Raw genomic sequence first — 27,403 nt, 5'->3', positions numbered from 1 at the left:
TCTCTAACAAATCAAAAGAACTAAATGCTACACAAATATTAACTTACAACCCACTAGTATGTGTCATAGTGTGTGTGTGTAAAGAATCACTTAATAATATCTGTTAAATGAGTAAATAACGAAATGACTTAATAACCAAATGAAGAATTCACAAATTTGAGTAATTAAAAAAAAAAGGGGAACAAAAAAAAACTTACTATGAATTTCAAAATCAAAATATAATACACACTAGACTGTTAGGATGCATCTCAAAAGTGGTTACTCTTTACATTTAAACAAAAAAAAATTGTTGTTTTTCTTTTATTTTAAAAAAAAGAACACATATTTACAATTTGCATCAACTATCCCCTTCCCACAACCTATTCTAAACATTATTCATAACTTAAAGATATGCATGCAAAAAATAAGAAAGATCACAACTGAACTGGCAGTAAAAGATTCATTTTTAGAGTCGTTACACTCCATATTTAGCTATCTTTGACAAAAATATCTCTAGGACTGAGATATTTCACAACTTTCATATATTCTCTCTCTCCAACCAAAACAAAACATTGTCATCAATGTCTTAAAGAAAGAAGTAGAGTTTAGAAGACATTACCTAACTACTCCAAGAAAATAATTACAAATAAAGAGTTAAATATAATTTGCACTTCTTTCTGGGGCAACGATTACCATCATTATTAGTCGACCAATCAAATGTTAAGGTCCTAGGATTTAGCTCTGGTTTGTAAACTTGTAAAAGATCAAATAACTCATTAGCAGTAAAAGCAAAATAAAGAATTTTTTCGCGGAGATTGAAATGAAACAATTCTTAATTGCATGGTTAAAAAATGCTAACAAGCCATCAAAAAGTTATTAAATTTAACAAACCAAAGGGTTTTTTTTATGGATGTTCAAAAGGCCCTAAGATACAAATGTAATTAGTGTCTCTAGAGTTGCAAGATCTCCTACCAAGAAAATGAACGCATCAGCATGATTTAACATTTCAAATATTCTCTCTTACATAATTAAGACAACTAACTCTTCTCCAGTTGGTGGCCTAGGTGGGCATCTCAAAGGTTTTAAGGCTTGTGGAATGATGCCTAACACTTAACTTCCTCTAATAAAAATAATTTTTGAGACAAGTTTTGATAACTGTTAGTCACCTCCTCCACACACAAGGTGTAATTTCCTCTCTATTATGATATAACCAAGATCTACAACTGCCTAAACAAACTCCTTGTATTTTCCATAGTGAAATCCAAAATGTACACAAATATTTTTGAATTTTCTACTCGAAGTTGCTACCATTAGAATAATCTTCATAAATAAGTTGTAAGTGTTTGAAAAAAGAAGCTCATATTTAAAGATCTTTATGATCGACATAATGATACACAGTTGTAAATGGCTTGGTGCATTTGCCAAATGACGTGCTCGAGGTTTAATAATTCAAATAGTAAAAAGAAAAAGCAAATAGTGATTAGAAAAAGCAAACAATAAAAGAAAACAAATAATGATTAGATACAAAATCACACCACTAAATATAGTAATGTAAATAATAAAAGAATAACAAAATAAAAATATATTTACTAGTAGTTGTGATTGTGACTCACATCTTCCTCTGATTTTACGTCTAGTAACGAGTTGAACTCCCTCTATGGATCGAGGATAGGCTTCCTATCCAGTTTTCTTATAAATGGCAAGCAGGGTCTTTTAGAGTTAGATTTCCAAAACTAAATTGTGCACTTTTTTTTTAAGAATAATATCAATAAATTATGAATCTCACGTTACACATATCTGCTCAGGCCATTTTTAACGAATTTAATTTTATCTTCACATTTTCATAAACCATTCCTAAAGTATTAGAATGTGGCCAATTGCAATAAAGTCTTACATAATTAAGACTTTCGGAGCCAAGTCATTTAGATCTCTTTGTTTTTTTTAAACAAATATGCTTTTACCAAAACCAAGTATTTAAGAAATAAATGGATTAAAAAACTCACCAGTCCATCGGACCTTTGCTTCAATTAACCAACAAATATCAGCAAGAATCTCATTGGTCATTAACAAACGCAGTCATTCACAATGAAATTTGTAAATTTTCTTGAGGGCATTTTGAGAGAGAGAAGGAATACGTTTATGCAATTTACATTGTATTTTTTCCATGTTTGATTTTAGGGTTTCAGTTATTGTAGAAAACTAAAAATATCGACTTAAGAAGTCACGTATTACCGTTATTTGCCATTTATACAGGAAAGTAAATCAAAACACATTAAAAAAACGAAGCCAAATAAAATAATTAAATGAAAACACACAATGTAAAAAAGAAAAAGAAAAATGGGTATAATCAAACATTCAACTCACCTTCATTCTTTTATTGAGTTAACCTCAAGCCCCAATTGAAAGTCATATATATAACCTCTATTTCTTTGAGTTGTCTTTCTAGATCCTCAACATGGGATATTAACGTTGGTGGTCGTAAATCCCAAATTGGATGTGATTTGTAAAATTGTATTAGGTCTTTTAAGTGAAATTTCACTTATAAAAGTTCTTCAAGATATTTGAAAATGATCTTTCTTACTAAGGTTCTCATGATGTATAATGACGAAAAGAAACACAATCATCAAACACACTTAAGCAAGAAACACAATAACTCATACAATTCATAATATAGAAGGAAACAATCAAACAATTCAAATGGTAAATTAAAATTAAAAAAAAGTTAAATCACCTATTAAAATTGAAAAAATTTTAATAAGTGATTTTTAAAAAAGTTAACATAAAAAAAAGTTAAATCGCCTATTAAAAGTTTGTTCTTCTTTAAGATAAGCATACTTTAATTTTTCGGGCAAAGATTTCAATATTAGTTTAGGTGCTTCTCATTGTTCTATCTTTCGAATGATTCCAAGCTCTTTAAATTTTGGTTTGTCATCAACCAATAAATTTGTATCAGAAATATCAGGTTCAAGTTGCTTATTTGATTTAATTGAACTAACCAAGCAAATATCATTAAGTTCAAAAAAATTCCATTTTTGAATATTTTCCTCTATACAAGATTCAAGTAATTCCTTTTATTCATTAGTATCATCTTCATTCTCATTTTCTTCATTAGGTTGTCAACACATGCTAAAAACATTCAATTTCAGAGTCATATTTCTAAATGACAAATTCATTAAGTCATTCCTACAATTAATCAAAGCATTAGTAGTTGCTAAAGATGGTTGACCCAAAATTACAGGAATTGGTTTATAATTATTCACCACATGTTCAGTTTCTAGGACAATAAAATCCACAAGGTATATGAATTCATCAACGTGTACCAAAACATCTTTCATTATTTCTTTTGGTACTTTAAATAATTTGTCGTCAAGTAAAATTGTAGCTGAAGTTGAATTTAGCTCACCAAGATTAAGTTGAAGATAAAAAAAAAATATGGAAGCAAATTAACACTAACACCAAGATCTAGTAAAGTATATTCAATTCTATGATCACCAATAATAAAAGAAATAGTAGGACAACCAGGATCTTTATATTTCAACATACTATTAGTAGACAGAATGGTACTTACATGTTCAGTCATGAAAGCCCTTTTGCTTATCTGCAATTTCCTCTTGACAATGCATAAGTCTTTAAAAAAATTGGTGTTTACTGTACCTGTTTAATTGCATCTAATAGAGCTATGTTAACTTTCACTTGCCTTAAGATTTCATAACTTTCAGAGTAGTGGTTTTATTTTTTTTGCTTATTCAATGCTTGCGAAAATGGTGGTTTAGATGGAACAATAGTTATTTCTTCACTAAGTATAAGTTTACTTAGTCGTTCCTTACCCTTTGAATTTTCATTGTGTTCATCTTCACAAAGTTTAAGAATAGATCTTTCAGTAACCTTACCACTACGAAGTGTTATAACTTACTTGACTTGGTCCATGGGTGCATTTTATTGAATCTTAGGATTTGATTATGGTTGAGCTGAAAATTTACCTTTTACTTCAATTGTAAGTGCAGAAGCAATTTTAGCAAGAGTATTTTTCAAATCATAAAAGGTTTGTGTATTTTGATTGTTAATAATATCATGCCTTCTAATGAATGAATGCATTGCATCCTCTAGAGTTTTCCATGGTAGTGGAACATATGATGCATAAGGCTGAGCATTTTGAAAATTTTGTGGAGGTGGTGTTTGTAAAGATTGTGCATTACTATTATTCCTCAAACTAAAATTTGGATGATTTCTCTAATCAATATTATAAGTCTGTGAATATGGGTTTGACTTGGTGCATGTAGAGTGGGACAATCTTAAGTAAAATGATCATAAGAACTACAAATATTACATTCAATTTCTTGAACAGATTTTACTCGATCACCCTTTTTATGCTCCAAAGCTTCATAACTAAGGATGCAAATTTTGCTTGTAAATCATGATCTTCCATAAGGTTATGGATCCCTCCATTGGATGGAGATGGTTGTGGTCTGTTCGTCAATTCAAAAGTTCCAGTAATGTCCCAATGTTGTGCATTTTTAGCTAATTGGTGAAGATAATTGTTGTGTAAATTTTATTGTACTCGTAAGCGCAAGAATCTATTTTAGAATAGATTTTGTAGTGACAAATGTCGATCCAACGAGAAGGTAGATTTAAGTATACGTAGGGTTAATTTTCTAAGTATATATGTGAGTTGGTTAGTGATTTTTTTATCTTAAAATTTAAAATAATATGGCGAGAATGAATTAAAGCTGAAAACAATGCAAATGAAACGCTTGAGTCTCTGGATTCACACTTAACATTCACAATGAGCTTAATATTTCCTTTTAAGTTACAATTAATTCATGATCGGGTATTTCCACTCCTTATAATCCTCACTCTAATAAATATGGTATCAAGCACACAATGTGTTAGAGGTACTGATCTTCCACTATTTGTGGTGTCAATAACACGTTATGCTAGATGATAAAAATCCTTATGTGGACAACATGGCAAGACCGTCCACTAAATAGCTTAGATATACTCTCTGTCAACACTGCGCTAAGACAACCCACAAAATATTAGAGGGGAATTTTCTCTTTGATTAATATAGTGTTAAGTGCTCATTGTGCCACACAGTAATGATCCTTCACTAAGGAGCTAGTATACCGTGCAAAATCTAGACATGATATACTGTCTTTCAATAATGAGTCAAAACAACCATATAAATCAGAGATGAAAAGAAAATAAACTTACCTAATTAAACCCATGGATTATGTTGAGGCTTCACCTTCAACCCAAGCTTGAAACTAAACTAGCCACTCATAATTGAACTACGGGTAAAATGGTAATTTTATTAAAATACGTAGGAAATATAAGATGGAGAGATAATTACAAAAAAATGAGCTAAAAAATGGATTCAGAGGTGTCCAATTAGGAGGGAGCCCTCTATTTATAGATGGAATAGGTAAAGCATAGCCATTGGATGAAAACAATTTGAATGTCCAGGATGGCGCCACTTAGAAAGTTTTGATTGGTTGAAACACATCATCAATCAACACCACATCAACATTTCAGTCCAATAAGATATTGTCACATCATCAGTCGATGTCACATCAGTATTTTGGTTAAAAGCATTTTGTCACATCATCGGTCACGCCACATCATCAATCAATGTCATGTCATCGCATGTATATGTGAACAGTGCCGTACTTGTGAACAGTATCATATATTATTCCATATACATGAACAATACCGAATACCCTTTTATACTCCTCCTAAGGTTTTCGACCCAAGTTTCAAAATGCTATTTGTTTCACTGTCTGACTTCTCTTTAGTTGTGAAATGGCCAAAATATCCCTGAAATACATAAAATAATTAAATTATAAGAAAACACACATAATAAAAGCTTAGGGTATTTAAACACATAAAAGTGAAAATGCTAGTGAGACTTGGAGCATGAAATGACAATTTTACCTTGTATAAATATGTATTCTCCAGTACTCAACACACCCCTCAACCAGCGTATTGCTAGTCTCTAGCAAATTAAGCGATGAAATATAACAAAATTCAAATTGAAATCAGTTTACCAAATAAATAAACTTTTCCAAAAAATTGTGTCCTTCCTTTTACTACTCAATAGGGGTGGGCAAAATCGGGTTTGGGTCGGGTTCGGATCAACCCGATCGATTTTTGGGTTGGTCGGGTTGGATAAAAATCGATCCGAACTCCACCCGAACTTATAACCCGATCCGATCTGATCCGAATTAAATTCGGATCGGATCGAATCGGGTTAAAAAATTGGGTGGAGCTCGGATTGGATCAGATTCGGGTTAATTCAGGTTCGGATTAAATTCGGGTTATTCGGGTCAATTTGGGTCAATTCGGGTCGGGTGAAATCGGATCAAATAGGGTTCGGGTCAATTCGAGTTTAAGCAATTTGGAGCTAATTTTCTTTGCCTTTGCCCTTTAATATGAATCCCACCTAAAAATTCATTATAAACATTTAACAAATACCAATTTGTTGTAGAGATTAGAGAATTTTTAATTTATCCAAGGGCTAAAACATTAAAACAAACCCACCACAATCCATTAATCCACATGAAAAATAATAAAAATAGTAATGATAATAATAACAGTATTTCAAAAAAAAGGCTTGATGAGGTATGCAGCTAATTTTCTGCATCTTTAAGAATGAAAAAAGTTGAACTATCATGTGCATCCTATAACCAAAACTTTACACAGTCAAATCAGAAAAAATAATATATGCATGGTATCCAAAATTCCAAATAGTCTAAGCTGGATTCTAGCTGCTCGGCAGCTTATGCTACTTTGTAGAGACGACTTGAATAGAATTCATCACCACAAAAATATAGAATTAAATTCAAGCTAGAAATACAAGCTGCTCGGCAGCTTATGCTACTTTTTCTCAGAATTCTTCAATCGGTTTCTTTTCCACTCTTGTCACCTTGCTAACTAAGACATTTCTCTCCCACCTTCCTTGTCCTCCCTCATTCATCCATCTATTCATTTCAACCAACAAAAAAAGAAAACTACTATAGAATTAAATTCAAATGATTCAAAATTAAAAATTAACACAAAGCATAAAGCATAAGCATAAAATTAACACAAAGTTTAAATTTAATAGTCTCCATCCAAAGCACAATGTCCAATTCTAAAATCTAAACATTAATCTTTAGAACACAAAATTAAACATAATTAAATAGTTTCCATTTTCCAAAACACAAATGACAAAGTTCCAAAATCCAAAACACAACAAAGTTTAAATGTAAATCTAGATCAACTTCCTCCACGGCTCCACCGTTCCTCGCAAGCACTTTGACAACTTTTAACTTCAATTTCTTCTACTCCAAGTTGAAGAATTGAAGCATATATCCCCTAGAGAAAATTTGAAAAAATAATATATGATAATGGTTTAACTACTTTCTTTAAGTTGCATTACAAATAAATGGACATTAAACACAAACACATATGCCCAATTCATGTGTGTACTTGATTAAATATAAGAAGAAAAAAAATTAGTCAATCGTGGCTTATTTCATGGCATTCATCACCAAGTAAATTTAATAGTAATCCTAATTCCTAAGTAATACCATTCTGCCAATTTCAATGTGTCTAAAATAAATAAAATAATTATAATATTACAATTTGACTTAAAACTTAAAAGTTAAAACTATAACAACTATTGTCTATTATTATAGTGTAAATTACAACCTAAACATATAATATGAAATTATAAATAATAATATCTATTAAGAATTACCTTTCAAATATCCATAACACTCATATCAGCACTCACTGTTTCCACCGTTGAAGCTTGTGATCTTACAAACTCTTTAAAATGTCAAAAAAAAAAAATGAAATTAGTAAGTAACTTAAGTACATGTAGATGCGATTTATAAAGTTATAATACATCTTAACTTTATAAAGTATGAGAAAAATATTACCTTCTTGTAGCTCCATATGGAATATCTGCTCTTTAATATCTTCCTGAAGGTTGTAGACAGGATTAGCAAAAAGTTTAGCTTGTAACCAATTTTCGGTACATATCAATGCCTTAATCATACAAGGGGTCAAAGAACTCTGATATTCGTCAATGACGCGACGCCCTTTTCTAAAGGTAGATTCAGATGCCACTGTGGAAACAGGAACAGCGAGAACATCCCTTGCAATTTTCTCTAATATCGGATACTTCGATCCATTAACCTTCCACCAAAGCAAAACATTGAGCTTAAGATTGCTCGGATCTTCAACTGGGTCACTCAAATATCGTTCCACCTCAGATACTACGCTCTTGCCCTCATTCTGAACAAACACTTTCTAAGCATACCCAAGGAAAGGGCGAGAAACTCGGAAAATGTCATCACCATCACCACTAGGAACCTCCGGAAACCAACCTCAGTTGTAAAATAAGAAGAATAACTTGTACCACCATAGTTGTCGCTAGGAACACTCTCACTACACATCGAGGGTGTGGAACTAGAGCACATTGCACTATATGCATCATAAAGCTCATTCAACAAATCTTTCACTGCTTTGGTCATTTCTTCAACTTTCCAACCATCATTGGCAAAAATGATCTCAAAAATATGTTTGGCAAAGTCCATTTTAGCTCATGGATCAAGAATAGAGGCAACAATCAACATTTTATTTATCTTCCCTGAAAACTCCCAATATTTATCAAATTTTTCCCTCATATTATAAGCTATAGCCACCACCCAAGGATCTTTACTTGCCTCTAATACAGTCAATGATCTCTCAATTAAGTCAATAGTATCATAACAAAGATTAGAAATCACACTCAAAGAGGCAGAAAATAACAATGTGGCATCATAAAATACCTTCAAAAACTTTACAATTCGTTCTGCACTCTCCCAATCCTCAGGTCCAGGCGGGCCTACCCTCTTAGTGTTATTTTCTTTCTCGAGAAAGTATGCCTCATACGGTTTATCCACCTTTGCCATTCTATCAAATGCTGCTTGAAACTTCAACGCAGTCATCAACATTAAATAGGTGGAATTCCACCTAGTAGGACAATCCAAAACAACTGTTCCATTTGGACATTTCACCTGTTGAGCACACTGTTTAAATGCCTGTAGCCTCACATACTTCACAGCATTCTGCATGGCGGCAACACTAGCATGCAACTCATTCAACCCCGAAACAACAATCAAGTTCAAAATATGTGCACAACAACGCACATGCATATACTGACCCGCCAATACAACTGCATCATCATTCCTCCAAGCAAGCAATTGCATAGTCACATAATTAACAGCAACATTATTTGTACTAGCATTATCAACAGTTATTGCAAACAACCTCTCTATCCCCCAATCTTGTAAACAAGCTACAATCTTTTTACCGATCGTTTTCCCTCTATGATCTTCAATCACACTGAAGCTAATAATTCTTCTGTTCAAACACCAATCACTATCAATAAAATGAGCTGTGATCACCATGTAACTCATGTTTTGAACAGAAGTCCATAAATCAGTGATAAGAGACATTTGTTGTTTGTTGTTGCAAATCAAACTCTTCAACATTGTCTTTTCTTCCAAAAATAAATCCATAACATCCCAACCAATAGTTCTCCGAGATGGCATAACAAACTGCAGAATGGCTACACTCCAGAAATGCATGAACCCTTTGTTATCCACAAAACTAAGTGGCAACTCACCCATAATGATCATTTTGGTGACTGCCCTTCTACAAGCATCTTGACTCCACCCTTTAGCCAAAACCATATTACCTGCATTTCCTTCCCCACCCTCAGTTGTCAAGTTTTGTTGACTTCTCTCTTGTTGTTCCCGGAATGTCTTGTATGCAGGGCAAGTCAGTATATGATTTCTCATATTTGTAATCCCATCACGCCTTTTCTCACATTGATATTGTTTACCACAATAGTTGCACTTGCATTTGTTTGGATTGTCCTCAAGTAAAGTAAAATGATTCCACGTCGCAAATCTTTTCTTCATCGCTGGTCTTTTCCGCTTTGTCTTTTGAGTTCCTTCCATTTGAACACTTTGATTGTCATCATCACTTCTCGAATTCGATCTTGAGTGTCCATACATCTAAACATACAAATAAATAATTATTAATCATTAATTCATAAATTAAAACACAAAAAGACTATTAAAAAAATCTACTTAATAGTTAGTATTACAAATTGATTCAAATAATTGTTAATTTAATTTTATGAAACTTTTTGAAATTGATATTTCCAATTTTCCACCATAATGTTTATATATGATCAAGAATTCAAGATGCATATTCCATAAAAGAAAACCAAGAAATTAATGTAATTATTTAATTTATAATATCTAATTATCCATTGGCCAAAATAATATAATATTAATTACATATCCGTATCTTAAATTCTTAATTCTTATTATGCCCACATTATATGCACTTAACCACTTAATATTTACTTATTGGTTATCATGCAATTAATTAAATTGATTAATTATTTTTTGAAGTTGAAACTTGAAACTACTGCAATTAAATTGGTTAATTTTTTGTTGAAGTTGAAACTATTGTACAAGTACACATATCATATGACATATATAATTATAATTTATATTGTAACATAATATTTAATTTTAATTTTTAATCTAACATTACTATTCATACAAAAAAATCAATTATTAATAAGTAATAGAAAATTAATGTCTGATTATTTTCATTTTATTGTTAAAATTTAACAATATATAATTATATATAATTAACATACAAAATTGCATTTAACATTTCTCATATAACATATAACAAATAACAATTATAATTAATGCATATATAATTATATATTATATATCATCTCTTAAATAAGTATAAAGGCCGGATTCGCTGATTCGGGCTTCCAAAGTTCCAATTTCCAAAACACAAGAGAGTGAAGAGACTTTTTGAATTTTGAGATAATGAGAGTCAACACTCAACAGCCGTGACCCGTGAATGCCAATGGTGGAGACTGGAGTGGATCGGGGGCAGCTTGCCGAGTGGATCTTCAATTGGACTGAGTGATGGTGGAGTGCAGGATTCAAGGCGTGGATCTGGTGCTTGGTTGCAGCAGATCTGTAGATCAGGTCACGATCTTCGTGAATCAGATTCAGCTTTGGTTGGCGTCGTTCTCGGCAGCGGTTGCTGCGTATGGTGGCCGGATGAAGCTAGCTCGTGAATTGTGTCTTTGTGTGTGTGTTTGCTGCGTGTGGTGAGCGACGGAGGCCGTGAGGCATGAATGGGTGTGGGCTGGCTGCTTGTGCTTGACAGCTTGAGTGCTGGTTCAGTGGTTTGTGTGTGACAGTGAGGGTTTGTGAGACTGTGAGGCCGTGAGTGTCTGAGTGACAGTGAGGGTTTGTGAGTCGTTACTTTGCTTGTGTTCTTTTCTGTGTGAATTATTGAATTGTTGCAGTGAATAGTTTGGACTGAATACTGACTTTGTGAATTACTGAATTGTGTGGTGAATATTGTGAGTGTCTGATATTGTGACTCTGTAAGTGTGTGACACTGTGAGTCTGTGATTGTGTGAGTGTGTCATGTGTGTGATACTGTAATTTTTGCCAAATTTTTCTTTTGTCTCAACCCGGTCGGGTTTTTGGATCGGAATGGGTGAAACCCGATCCGATCATGATCCGATCGGGTTGAGACAATTTCACCCAATCGGGTTTTGTTCACCACTCGATCCGATCCGAACTTGAAATTGTTCGGATCGGGCCGGGTCGGATCGGATCGAATCGGGTCGGATATTTTGCCCACCCCTATTACTCAACCATGAATAAAAAATTCAGCAGACCTTCTTTAGTACTTACAAATGTTTGACATAATGATTATGGGGTTTGATCAAAATAAACCAATACTTTCATTCTTACCATCTCATCGGAGTTTCTTCCATAGGCAGCAGGTTTATTTATATTATTTCTTTAACCAACTCTATCTATTTTACATGAACACTCTCTACTTACTGATCATCTCTCACCCTTTGATGTGAATACTCTCTGCTTATTGAGGCAGGATACCTGGTTACTATGTGAGAGTCTCTTTTTTTTCTTTTTTTCTTTTTTCTCTCTTTTTTTTTTGGGTAAAATGACCACTGCCTTTAGTTGTTGCTCACAAATGAAACGAAAGGATTAGGTATTACAAAATCTCAACTTACCACCACCATCACTTGTCTCGTGTGTGTATTTAGATTAGTCTATTGAATTTCTCAAGAAAGCCAAGGTAGAGAAAAAGGGTTAGTCAATAATATCAAAAAAAAATTCAATAATTTAGTTTTTTCTTTTTTTCTTTTTTTGTTTTTTGGTTTTTTTTTTACTAAACACCAAGACTAGGAAGATGCGTTTCCAGAGTAACTAAACTCCATATTCAGCCATCTTCGACTCAAAAGTTCAGAAATGGTTAGTAAAACATCACTAAGACTGAAAAGATGCATATTCGTACCCAACTATCTTTTAAAAAGATGTTTTTCTATACTAAGCCATCTTTGGAAAAGGTTAGTAAGGATTCAACAACACAACTATTATTTATTCCATAATTGTCAACTATTCCCTCACCCCAACCAGAATGAGATATTGTCCTCAATGTCTTGAAGGAAATAAATAAAGTTTTAAAGACATCACCTGAACACTGCAGTAGAAAATATTTACAAACGGAGAGATAAATGTAATTTGTGCTTCTTACTATTACCACTACCATGATTAGTCGACCAATCCAATGTAAGAGTCTTGGGATATGGCTCTGGTTTGTAAGCTTCTAAAAGATCAAGTAACTCATTAGCAGTAGAAGCACAAATAAAGAGTTTTTTCGCTGTACATGAAATGAAATAATTTTTAATTGCATAGTTAATAAAAGCTATCAAGCCATCGTAAAAGTTAATAATATTTAACAAACCGATGCGTTTCTTATGAATGTTTAATGTGCCCAAGATACGAATGTAATTAGTGTCTCTAAAGTTGCAAGATCCCCTAGTAAGAAAATGAAAGCACCAGTATGTTTTAGCGTTTCAGTTATTCTTTTTTTCATATCTGAGACAACTAATTCCTCTCTAATTGGTGGGCTAGGTAAGCATCCGAGTATTTTTAGGGCTTCTGGGATTATACCTATCACTTGGCTTCCTCCAATAAAAGTAGCTTGTGAAACAAGTCTTGATAACCATCGGTCTCCTCCTCCATATACTGGGTGTATCTTTCTCTCTATTAGTACTCGACCAAGATCTATAGTTGCTTGAACAAAGTCTTTATATTTGCCATAATGAAACCTAGAAAGGACACAAACGTTTTTGAGTTGTCTACTCGAAGTGGCTGCCATTTGAAAAATCTGAAAAACCATTTGTGAATGCTTGAATATAAGATGCTCATATTTAAAGATCTTGGTGACAGATATAATGATACACAGTTGTAAGTGGGCTGCGATTGTCAAATGATGCATAAGGCTTGGGGCTTAATTATTCAAAAGCAAACAATAAAAAGAAACAAACAATAATTAGATAGAAATCATAACATTAGAAACAATAATGCAAACAGCAAATCAAAAGCATATGTACTGCTAATTGTGATTCTGGCTCACATTTTCATCTGGTTTTACGACTAGAAACGACTTGAATGCCCTATTTGGGTCGAGGATATGTTTTCCATCCAGTTTTCTTGTAAACTGGCAAACATGTTGTTTACAGTCCCAAACATGTTGATAACCATCGTGCACGTTCTTTTTGGACTAATGGTCATAATTGAGAAATTGCATGTTGTACATATCCACTAGGATGCATTTCAAAAGACAAAATGATATCATTTAATGACTCCTTATTCAAGTCATCCATAATGAATTTAATCTTATCTTCCTTGCTATTGGACACCATTCCCAAAGAAGTGCATGGTTTTTTATAGCATTGCATTCTAACACACTTGTGACAAGAAACTGGAAGCCGTACAACTCTTCATTTTCTTGCATAATTTCCTTTCCCGTAACCAGACATGTAGGCAACAAATTTAGGAGGGAATTCCCATGCTAACCGTACTTTGGCTTTGATTAACCAACGAATGCCAACAGAGATGTTATTCTTCATGAGTAGGCACATATGTTCGAACTGAGCTTTGTAGATTATGACGAGTGCATTTTGAGGAAGAGAGGGGAATCACTTGTAAAGCTTTGCAATAGTTGTGTTCCTATCTATACCTTGGCTCAAGAGCATAAGTTATTGTGTGAAACTGAAGGAACTGACTTCAATAGTCACGGAGTACCGTTATCCACCACTTAACTGGGATGACAAATGATAACACACCAAAGAAAAGAACAAATCTAGCAAAACCCAACACACATGAAAGCAAACAAAATAAAAACACACAATGCAAAAGCAGGATGTTAACTCACCATCGTCCTCTTATTGAGTTTACCTTAAGTTCTAATTGGGTTTCACATATATCACCTTCTATTTCTCTAAGTTGTCTTTCTCAATCTTCAACACGGGATACTAACTCTAGTGGTCGTAAATCCCAAATAGGATGTGATTGACAAAATTATATCAAGCCATTTAAATGACGCTTCACATATATAAGTCTCTTAAGATGGTAGAAAATGATTTGTCTCACTGAGGTACTCATGATGCATCGCACAAGTGATGAGCGAAAATACAACTATTAAACAAACACACTTCAACAAGAAACAAATAAATTAGTAAAAAATAATAATAACAAAAGGTTAAGTCACTGAAAAGAAATGGAAAAAATTTCAGATTTAGTGGGTCACTTAAATCTGTTGCGCTATTTTCTCTATATGGATAGTACTCATGATATGACTTTACTTCTCTAACCATTAACTTTAAAAATTGCATCATTCTTTATATTCTTAAGTTTAATGGCTCCATGTGGAAAAATAGTGTGCACAATAAATTAACAAAGCCATTGAAAATGTAATTTATTTAGGGAGAGGTGCAAGCGATATTTGAATAAAAGCACTTTCTGGCCTGATGTGAAAGATTTTCCTATAATTTGCTTGTCATGAAAGACTTTCATCCCTTCTTGTCGTCTTTAGCATTTTTATCGATGCAAATCTCTTTAGGTTCTGCCAACTGTAATCTTCTTTTTAAACCACAGATGGGGTAAATGACATCTGTATTTTTTATTTTTTTTTGCCATCAAGGGAGGATAAGATATTTTCTGATAATGTGTTTTCTTCTCCTAAGAATGCATACTCTAAAATGCCAGATAACGGATTGTGTTTGAGTTTTGAAGATGATTTCGATGATGGGATGAGATTTTCCCTGATAGTGCCAATTGCTCTATCATTGACTTCTATTTGTCAATATCCATACATGTTAATGAATGCAGCAAGACATTGACCTCATCAATTGATTTGTTAATATAAAAATTCAAACTAAAATAAGTTAAACATGTTTATACAGGGTCATCACTAAGGTTAGAAGGAAAAGTATGATCAACTAGTCCTTTAATTAAATCCACATCTCAATTCTTTCGCCTTGATCAAGGGGTTGCTTAGCAATGTTAAAGATATTCAACTTCAAGGTCATGTTGCCAAAGGACAACTGCATATTTCCAATCTTGCATTGAATGTGTGCATCTACAGTTGCCAAGAAAAGTTGACCCAAGATAATGGGGATGTTCTTTTTCTGATCCTGCACTAGTTGAGTATCAATCACAATGAAATCAACAGGAAAATAAAACTTGTCTACCTGAATGAGCACATCCTCCACAATACCACAAGGTGTTTTCATGGATCGATCTGCAAGTTACAGCACAACTGGAGTTGAGTGTAATATTCCCAGTCGAAGTTTCACAAACATTGAATAAGGTAAAATATTTACACTAACTCCTAAGTCCAACAAAGCATTCTCAATTGTTAGCCCGGGTCTTTATATTTTGACGGAATTTTATGTTGGAGTATGGAACTAATATTTTTTGTTAAAAATATATTTTTTTATACATGAACGGTTCTCTTTTTAGTGCAAAAGTCTTTAAAAAACTTCGCATAAGAGGACACTTATTTAATAGCATCAAGCAAAGGGATGTTAATACTTACCTGTTTAAAAATCTCCAAAATCTCACATATAGTACTTCCCTTTTTTGCTTTAGCTAACCTCTAAGGAAAATGAGCTTTGGGGATGTATTCTCGTGGGCTGCTATCTTCTTTCTCATTTATTAATGGGTCCTCAGATTCTAAGGGTACAACTTGAGCTATCTTTTTCACCGGCATCTCCACTTTGTTGTCCACTTCTTTGCCTTTTCGTAAAGTCATGACGGCTTTGACCTCTTTATGATATTGGGATGAACTTGTACTCACTTAATACACTCCTTTAAGATTAGGCATTGGTTTACTTGGGAATTTACCTTTTGCAATGATCATTGCCAAGATTTGAACTGAAGAGGCAAGTTGGCCCACCATCTTTTCGAGGTTAAAAATTGATTCGGCTTGTGAATTGAAGCCAGCCCTCATCATATTCTGTAATTCGTCAATGGTGTGATAGGTCAAATTTTTGAATTTTCGGAATGCCTCTTCCCATGGTTTTGGCTATGAGTAGCTCTAATTTTGATTGTACGATCTGAGTGGTGGTTGAGAGACTTGAGGAGCTTGATGAATTGGTTGCATTAGTGGAGCTAGAGCTGTTATTCTATTTTGTTGGAATCCCTGAGACCATGAAAGGATATGATGGTTTCTTCATCTAGGATTATATGTATTAGAGTAAGAGTTGTAATTCGACTACTTTCTCATTACATTTATAGCATTGGCTTGATTTGGGTATGAATCATGGTCAAATTAGTTGTAGGCTTGTGGCTATGTTGACTTGCCAGCCATCAATGATGCTATTTGGCGAGAGAGTCCTTTAATTATTGCTTTGACTTCCTTGATTTTTTATCTTGACTCGCCAACATGGATTTCATTTACTCCCTTGACTTTTCTTACATTCTGAAATGATTGATTCTACTATTGCAAATTATCCGTTTGTCGCTTAAAGAACTCTCAAATCTCTTATGCGCTATTAGACATGAGCTCACCTCCACTTGTTGCCATTAACTATTCTTGAACATGTGGCAATAGTCACTCCAAGAAATATTAACATTGGTGTCATTTCTTGTACCCATGGTGTGGATACTTCAAAAGTGGCCCATTGAATCGCTTCCATACTTCAAAGAATTGCTCGTCTTCTCTTTAAGTAAACTCTGAAATTTCCCTGCGAATAGCACTTGTTTTATGTACTCGCAAGTATTTATTTAAAAACTTAGTTACCTTTTGTTCTCATGATGTGATACTATTAGCAGACAATGTATTAAACTATGAAGGAGTTCTATCTTTTAGAGGAAATGGAAATAGTCTAAGCTTAAAATCTTCATCTGAAAATTTTTCATATTTAAAAGTCTAGCAAACGGCATGAAAATCATTCAAATAATTGTATGAGTCTTCATTTTCCAAGCCATAGAATGATAGGAGACAATTTCGCACACTAGGTTTTAACTCGAAACTCCTAGCAATGTTTGGGTATCTTATGCATGATGTGCTCAAATTAGCTAATGGTCTGAAGTAATCCTTAAATGACCTGTCGTGTGGTGCTTGTGCTTGATGTAGCAAATTCATTTTAATATTATCCTCAATTTAACACTGTAATACAACGTGTCTTAACGTGCGAAATATTTTTTCCAATTCAAGGTTTATAGGTTCTAGATTAGGTGACTGTGACCTGTAACCATGCATTCAAAGAACACGTAAAAATTAAAAAAAATGAAAATAAAGAGAGAGAGTAGAAGTTACGATACTAACCTTATCACGCTGCTATACACTTACTATGAAAACACACTTAAAACTTACACACAAAATTATTTACAAAATATTTTCAAAGAAAATTAATTGTACAAATTAAAATTACATACCTCTCTGGCAACGGAACCAAAAACTTATTGTGAAAATTTTATTGTACTCACAAGCACACGAATCTATTATAGAATAGATTTTGTGGTGACCAGTATCGATTCCACGAAGAGATAGATTTAATTATGCGTAAGGTTAATTTTCTAGGTGTATATGTGAGTTGGTTGGAAGTGAATTTTTTGTTTTATCTTAAGATTTAGAATAATATGGCGGGAATGAATTAAAGATGAAAACAATGCAAATGAAACCCTTGAGTTCTGGATTCACACTCAACATTCACCATGGGCTTAATTTTTTTTTAGTTCTGATTAATTCATGAGGGGGTATTTCTATTGTTCATAATCCTCACTCTAATAAATATGGGATCAAGTGTTCAATGTGCTAGAGGTAATGATCTTCCACTAACTATGGTGTTAAGAGTATGTTGTGCCAGACAATAATAATCGTTCTGTCGACAACATGGCAAGACCATCTACTAAATAGCTTAGATACACTATCTATCGACACTGAGTCAAAACAACCCACAAAATACTATAGGAGAACTTTCTCTCTAATTAATACGGTATTAAATGCTCATTGTGCCAAACAGTAATGATCCTTCACTAGAGAGCCGGTATACCGTGCAAAATCTAAATAAGATACACTGTCTATCGACAATGAGTCAAAACAACCACATAAATCAGAGAGAAAAGAAAATAAACTTACCTAATTAAGCTCATGGATCATGTTGAGGTTTCACCTTCAACCCAAGCTTGAAATTAAACTAGCTACTCATAATTGAATTAAGGGTAAAATGTTAATTTTATTGAAATACGTAGAAAATACAAGATGAAGAGAGAATTACAAAAAATGGAGCTCAAAAATGGAATCAGAGGTGTGAAATTAGGGGGCAGCCCTCTATTTATAGATACAATGAGTAAATCATGGCCATCAGATGAAAATAATTCGGACACTCAAGATTGTGCCACGTGGCAAGCTTCGATTCGTTGGAACATATCATCAGTCAATGCCACATCATCATTCCGGTTTAATAAGATGCTATCATGTCATCGGTCGACGCCACCTTAGTATTTTGGTTCAATAGCATCCTGCCACATCATCGGTCAACACCACATTATCAATTAACGCCACATAATCAATCAATGCCACATCATTAGTCCAATAGGATGTTGTCATGTCATAGATCAATGCCACGTCATCATATCATATGTGTAAACAATGTCGTACTTGTGAACAATACCAAATACCCCTTTTATGCTCCTTTAAGGTTTTTGACCATTTCGAGTTAAAAATTGCCATCCATTTTGCTGGCCGACTTCTCTTTAGTTGTGAAATGGCCAAAATATACCTTAAATACATAAAATACTTAAATTATAATAAAACACACATAATAAAAGCTTAGAGTATTTAAATACGTAAAAGTGAAAATGTTAGTGAGACTTGTAATATAAAATGATAATTTTACCCTATATAAATATGCATTCTCCAGTACTCAACAATAATCTAGTGCATCTTCAGGATTTTTATCTTTAAATTTACTATTACACATCATTTCTATAACTTGTCTACTTTGGGGTGTCAAGCCCTCGTATAAATAAGTGACCAATGTGTGGGCATATGTTAAGCAATTCTTTAAATATATCCTAACATTGGCATAATGTTTCTTTTTTTTTTTTAGTTAAAGAAGTGATTTGCCTTTTAAATGAATTGGTTCTATGAGGTGGAAACAATTTTTTCAAAAATTGTTCCTACTATTATTCTAAGTTCTTATTGATCCAGATCTAAAGTTTTGTAGCCAAATTTGAGCTTTATCTTTTAATGAAAAAGGAAAAAAACTTTAATTTAACTATGTTTATACTACAAATTTGGTCAGTGTATGTATTATAAGCTTCCTCAAACTCTCTTTAATCCAAGTATGGATTCTCATATTTTAAACCATAAAATATTGCTAAAAGTTGGATAATACATGGTTTGAAGTCGAATCAAGATGCTTCTGGAGGAAATACTATACACGAGGATGCTCCAATTCTGGTTGGATTCATGTTGTCTCTCAAAGTTCTTGGTTAATTCTAATCATGTGCATTATCTTGAGAATGGTTGTCTCCCTGATCAATTTGAGGATTAAGTTGGCTCAAAAAGTTTTCTTCTTAAATCTCTTCCATGATTGGTGGTGGTGATTGAGATCTACGAATTAATCTACCACTTGAAGTTCAAGATCAACACCTCATTCAATGTTGATGATATGTGCATGTGTTTGTGTGTGTGTGTGTGTGTGTGTGTGTAGTAAAGATGATACACAAACAAGTAAATAATATATGAAAAAAATGTGAAACAAAAAATAAATTAATTGAAAATTAATTAACTGAAATTAAAATAACTAAATAGGTGGTTAAATCAACTATATAAATAAATTAACAAAAATTAAATAACAATTTGGGTGGTTAAACCGACTAAGAGGCTAACAAAATAAAAAAAAATTGTGAAAATTTAAAGTAAAAAAAAAAGGAATATTTACTTCAATATATAGACTTTTTCAAATTTTAAAAGTTACAACCAATTAAGTGATTAATTTAAATTATTAGGCCTTTATTGTAACTTTTAAAGTCAATATTCACGTCTAGTTGGTCCAAATTGAGTTTGAATTGAGTTCAAATAAATTCAAGTCATAGGCCCAAATCTTATTGTTATGGGAAATTTCAATTAGAGAACTATTTGAAAGCTTCCATACTTTTATAGTCAAAGTGCAGGTTTTAGATGTATAGAATAAAAAAGTATGGGATGAAAGTGAAATTTCTAAAAATTTATGTGGGTAGAGTAGAATTTAAGAAAAGAAGAAGGGCAAATGAAAATTTAAAGAAAAACATAAAAATAAAAATAAAAGAAAAACAAAATAAATATATTTCTCCAGTAATGACACTAAAAACTTGACATTATTTAAAAGTGACTTATAACTTCCAAATATAAGAGTATTGTTTTATAATATAGGTCGGTAAGTCCGAGATCGATCCACAGAAAAAGATTTAAATTGTCATTTCCTTTTAATTTATCTAAAAAATAGAATTTAAATTCACGCTATTTAATTTAAGTAAAACGATAAAAATAAATTAGTTAGGGTCATGAATCCACTTTAGCAGTAAATAAAATTTAATATATTCTTTTTCTTTTTATTTTTTATTTCCCAAAAGATTAATTGTATAAATTATCATTATTTTCCTATTAATTTTGTTATGGATTAATTATTTAATGTGTCAAAATTTAATTTGTCTACAATAAATCAAAGTATCATTTTACCATACTTTATACTAAGATATTAAGATTTTTCGTGCTAAACTCCATTATTTTCTACAACAAATCAAAATTTCAAAATATAAAATTTGAATAAAATTAAATAGAAAATAATTTAATTAATATAATTAAAAATTGAATTTAATTAAATCACATTTTTCTACTAAGAGTGTCACTTACACTAACTATTAATATTTAACTAAGCGTAATTGAAAAATAATTATTAAAATTAAATTATACGTAATTTAAAAAATGGTATTTAAAAATTAGAAATAAAACTAAATTTATTTATTGAAAATATGTTAGAAATATTATAATATAATTAAGACAAAGAGAAGAGGAGAAGAATTTGGAGAGAAAAAAGTAAAGAAGGTGTAAAGAGGTGTGTTTGCCCTCCTATTTATACTAATTCATGATCAATCCACACCACACACATAAATAAAGTCAATTATATCATGGCCATACATTTGTTTCACTAACTAAATATAAACCTAACTCAATTTACTCAAGCGCATCCAACTTATTCCACTAACAATTACTACAACTAACATGGTAAAATCTCATAATTTTACAATTACCACAAATAACATGGTAAAAACCTATAATTTCACAACAAAAGTCGTGGATCCTCCTTGATAATGACCTAATTTTTTGAACCTCTAGAATCCAAATTTAACATATGTCCATTTGTTTGGAGTCTCGAATAGCGTGAAATTATTATTTTTACCTAATAAACTCACAGAAATTACATAAGATCAAATATTTAAAAACATAATTAGAAATTCATAATATGTTACATAATTAGAAATGTAAATTATAATATAAGCACAAAATAATATTTTTACCCCTTAGTGAACATACAATTTTTAACACCAATCATTTATTTGAATTTGATTTATCTTAATGAATTGACCATTCATTAACCTTCGCTTTTTGTAATATTGACAATGAAATTTGATCGTTGAATGAGATTTGATGACATGTAAAAACTTATGGATGTACATTGATATTTGTCAAAATTTATATATGTAATTAACCCCCAAATAATATGAAAATTATCTCAATGTATTTTGACTAATTTAATAATTTATTATTTATATATACTCATATGAGTTGAGAAAATGCAAAAATATCCTTTACTTGCAATTTCTCGACTATGTTCGACTTATTACCTAATCTTATTTAAATTTACCCAAGATAGCTACGTCACAGTTCAACTGTTCTATGGGACATCTCAGTATTTACTAAAAATTCTGGTCAAGTCATTGTCTTACCCAAAACATTTAAGGACTTGTTATCAGAGATCTCTATGATTTTTGTGAAGGAATCTGGGTTGGATGCACATAGAACTTGAAAAAAAAAATCATCGTTAGGGTGTCACCAATGGCATTCTGACATTCAAGTTAGTATATGGTAAAAAGGAGGCTAGGTTTCTATGATACCTCAAATATAAATATGAAGAAGAAGCCAAAGAGTAAAGAAAGACGTCAGTATAATGAGATGGACTTGACTTTATATAGTGAAGTGCCCCGGAGGGCATCTTTGGTTATTTTGGACATATGGCGAGAGCATAGTTGATTCTTCCCCTCTTTAAGTAGGATCATTTTAGTAGTTTTAGGTGAAATTCAAATATCTTGGGTACTTCTTCTATCAAGTTTGACTTGTGGCCTTCCCTTATGTGACTGTCCCTTTGGGCTGTTTAATACATTGACTTGTTGGGAGGTGATCTCATGTACAGCCCTTTGTAGTGGCTATTTTCCTACTTGTGGAGTTTCTCTGATAGAGCTGAGTTGACCTAATGGGGGAGATATTCCCGCCCTAATGTAGCTAAATATTTATGGCAGCATTTTCACTATTGCTCAGGCATCAAATAAGAGACATATTCAAGCCTTTTTCTAGGTTTATAAAGTGGTTGGTACTCATTTTGGAGGTGTTCCCACCTTCCCCTTTGCTTTTGAATTTCCATTTCATGTTTGGAGGGCCACCTTAGTAAGTGTAGCTCCCACACACGCATTATGCCCTCATTGCTTGGCCCAAATTTTACTACCAATAATCAACTACTCTCTGTCTCATCTAAGTAGTGAAATGATTAAAGAAATAACCAGAAAAACCACACACAACAACAAACAAATAAGAACAAAAGAATAATAAAAAGATCATGTAATTCAACTTCATTAGGCCTACATCTATAGGACAAAGACACACTTCTTGATTTATTAATCATCAAGGATTTTACAATAGAAAGATTCCAAGTATAGAGATTACAAGAACTTACAAACTCTCCTTATCATCAAAAACTTCCTCACTTACTTCTTTCAAAGTGTTTCCTAAGCCCTAAGCATTCTTCTCTTCTCTTCCTCAAAAGTTAAACCCTAGGAGCCGATAGAAGCCTAGTAACCTTTGAAAACTCACAAAACTGCTTATAGTTCACAAGCCTACATTTCCTTATATATATGGAAAAAAAAAATCCTAGTAAGATAAGATAAGTGAAGATTTGTCTTATAGTAAAAGTAACACCAAAACCAGCCCAATTACATTAAAGAAACCTAAATAATCTTTGCAGTAGTTATCCAATCATCTTGTGCCATGTAATTTAAATCTTTAATGCCAAATCAGCTCCTCTACGACATGGGTGTACCTCAGCTACCCAATCGGTCAACCTTAATTACCTATCTCGTCAAATCCTTGTGGAACCTGAATTTCAAACCATTATCTTGCAGAATTTTTTACATTTGTACTTGACTTCTTACCTAACATTAATGAATCATCAACTTTTTTTTGCGACAAAATAGACTTTTCCTTACTTCCAGAGGCATGTTCATGTAAAAGAATCATTGGGTATATAGTAAAAACTTCTTTATAGTCATGGTTGAGACCAAACTAATTTATTACTGTGAAGAGATTATACTTTAATAAAGATGTAGGGGATGTTTGTTTTCTTGACTTAATAACTTTAATTGACTTAATTTCAATCAGTTAAGTCGTTAAGTGTGTTTGTTTCCTAATGAAAACTTTTAGTCATTAAGTCATTAAGTTAGTAAGCCAATTTCTTTAGTTTTTTGCTTAATCTAAAAAGTCTGAATGATATTATTAAAATATATTCTCCAAAACATCACTCTAATTATTATTTTTCATCGGTATCTAAATAAAATTTAATAATTAGCATTATTATGTATCACTATATCTTGTGATAATATGGTGGTAGACTATTATTATTTTTATCTTTTTACTTTCTTCAAATTAGCATTATTTATCTTCATAATTTTTTATTAATACTTTTCATACAAAAACATTATAAACTACAATAAAATCGATTAACATACCAATTTAGAATTGTTTTACAATAATATATTATCATATATTATATTATTTATGTTCTTTAATATGTTTATTATTTGTTGAACATTTATAATTTGTAAGGGCACAAATGTAAAAATACTAGTTTTTAGATTCTTTTAAATTAAAAAAATAATTTAATATTTAATTTTAGTGATTTAGATCATATATATATATATATATATATAGAAAGAATTTCTTTTTTGATAGTAGAATAATTTTTCTAGCAATCATTCCAATGTGTAGAAACATATTGTACTATCTGTTCTTTGTCATTTTCCTTTTGTTTTAATATACCTCCATAACCTATATCAGATGCATCAGTTTCAACAATTTTAGGTAATGCAGGATTTGCAAGAAATAAGCATGGAATATTTTTCACAGATTGCTTTATTAATCTAACAACTTTGGTATGTTCTTCTGACCATGCAACAGGATTCTTTTTCAACCTATCATGCAAAGGTTTAGACATCCTATTGATATTAGGGCAAAAATCGAGAACATAATTTAAACTACCAAGAAATCTTTGTAATTGGGTTTTGTCTAGAATTTTGTCTGGGAATTTATCTGCAAACAAAAGTGATCTCTCTATTGGAGTGATAGTTCCTTTGGAAATATGATGACCAAGGAACCGGACTTTTGTTTGGAATAAAGAAATTTTTGAACTAGAAATGGCTAATCCAGCCTTTTTTGTAACAAGATAAAAAGTCTTTAAATGTTTGAAATGTTGATCAATACTTCGAGAAAAAATCAACACATCATCAATATAAACGATGCAAAACTCAGAATAAGGATTATAAATATCGTTCATGATTCTTTGAAATTCTGAGGGTGCATTTTTCAAACCAAAAGGCATTACTATCCATTCGTATTGTCCAAAGGGAACAGTAAAAGCTGTTTTATATCGATCTTTAGGGTGAATTTGTATTTGCCAAAAACCAGACTTCATATCAAATTTAGAAAAAATGAAAGCTGAACAAAGTTTTTGGAGCAAATCCTTTTTATTAGGTATTGGGTACCTAATCCATTTTAAAGCTTTATTCAAAGGTTTGTAGTTTATCACAAGTCTGGGTACGCCTCTTTCAATTTCAGAATTTTTATTAACATAAAAAGCGGCACAAGACCAAGGTGATCTGGATTATACAATCAGTCCTTTAGTTTCAAGATTATTTATTTCATTTTTACAATGTTGTTCCAATTCCATATTCATTTGGATTGGACGCGCTTTGGTAGGTATTTGCTTTTCATCAAACGAATTTTCATAAGGCAAATCTACCAAATGTTGTTTTCTATTCCAAAAAGTAGATGGTAAATCGGCACATATTTCTTTTTCAATAAGGCTTTTGAAATCGGAGATTTTTCTTTATATAAAGTCATTTTGTAATTGACTTCCAATTCTTTGGAAATACAAATCTTTTTGTAAACAAAATAAATCATCTCGTTTGGACATAAGAATGGCATTAATTTTGTTTTGGTAAACAGAACAAGCTTTGACAATGTTTAAATTCCTTGTTTTAGGTTTTTCAATAAAAGGGAAAACAAGTCTTTTGTTTATTGCTTTGAAGGATATACTATCATAATTGACAGTATATGGAGTTATAAGATTTATAAAAGGAGTTCCCAAAATGATGGCATGATGAATATCATTTGTGAGGACAAAAGAAGTTTTAAAATCAAAACCATTATTATGGATTGAGGCTTCAACCTTGGAACTGACATTCAGTTTTGAATTATTAGCGGCAGAAAGTCTTTCTTTTGTTTTTTCATGAAATCTTTGGGGGACGATGTCTTCTCTAATGCAATTTAAATCGGCGCCAGTATCAAAAAGGGCAATGGCGTCCATTGCAAAATCATCAGAAAAGATTAAAGTGACTTTAATCAAATACTTTCTTGTGGTGATTTGCTTTAAAACAAATAGAAAATCATTGGGTACTGACTCAATGTTTTCTACTTTAATATCATCACCATCATCAGGACTAGATTCATTGTCTGAATTATCCTGCAATTGTTTTTGTAAAAGAAGTTGGATAGTATCAGAATCACTTTTTTGTTTTTCTTTTAAATCTCTGATTTCACATTTGATTTCTTTTATCTCTTTCTGAAGATCTTGGATATTAGGAACCGTCTTCTTTGTTTTCTTTTTATCCAAAATTTGAGTAAGATCATAAGAATTCTTTTTAACAATTGGGACTTTAGAAGTCTCGGCTTTATTAAAATCCAAAGTTTTCAAAAGATTATCAAGATATTCTTTTTGAAGGTTTGGATCAGAAATATGCTTTACAAGTTCAAGAAAAGTTTCTTGGTCTTTAGTCAAAACATTGATTTTCTTTAAATATGAATCAGATTCAGATTCACTACTGCTAGATACAGAGTCATCTGAGTCAAAAAGTTCATCAACTTGATATGGATCACTGTCTCCCGACATGGAAGATTCGGAATCAGAAGATTCGACAAGAAGGGGGGCTAATTTGGAAAGAATCTCTTCATCGAGGTCAAGTTCATGAAGCTTTTTGTTCATCCTGCAATAATTTGCAGTATGACCTTTCATTCCACATTTATGGCATATAGCTTCTTTGTAATTGAAAGGGGTCTTTGGTTTGGCTCTAAACTCTTTTCTTTTAGAGAATTTGGGTTTCTTATAAGGCCTCGAAGGTTTCTTATAAGGAAGTTCTCTAAAATTACGAAAGGGTTTCCTAGAATTTTTTGATTTGTAATGTTTTCTGCGGGGTTTAGTAGAACACTCGCCATTACAATCTTTGGAATAAGAAGTTTTAAAGGGGTCATAATTGAATTGTTTACAGAAACCGCCTAATTCTTATTTAGACTTCTTAAGCTCCCACTTACGTCGTTTTTGTAATTTCAAATCTTGACAAATCTTTAAACCTTCTTTATTGACGAACTGACAGTTCACCATAGGTAAAGCTCGTCATAAGAATACGATTATCATAAAGGGCTTTGATGG

The sequence above is a fragment of the Citrus clementina genome, unplaced genomic scaffold, assembly GCF_000493195.1.
Source record: "Citrus clementina cultivar Clemenules unplaced genomic scaffold, Citrus_clementina_v1.0 scaffold_6, whole genome shotgun sequence".
Classification (NCBI taxonomy): Eukaryota; Viridiplantae; Streptophyta; class Magnoliopsida; order Sapindales; family Rutaceae; genus Citrus; species Citrus x clementina.
This window is presented reverse-complemented; position numbering follows the sequence as displayed.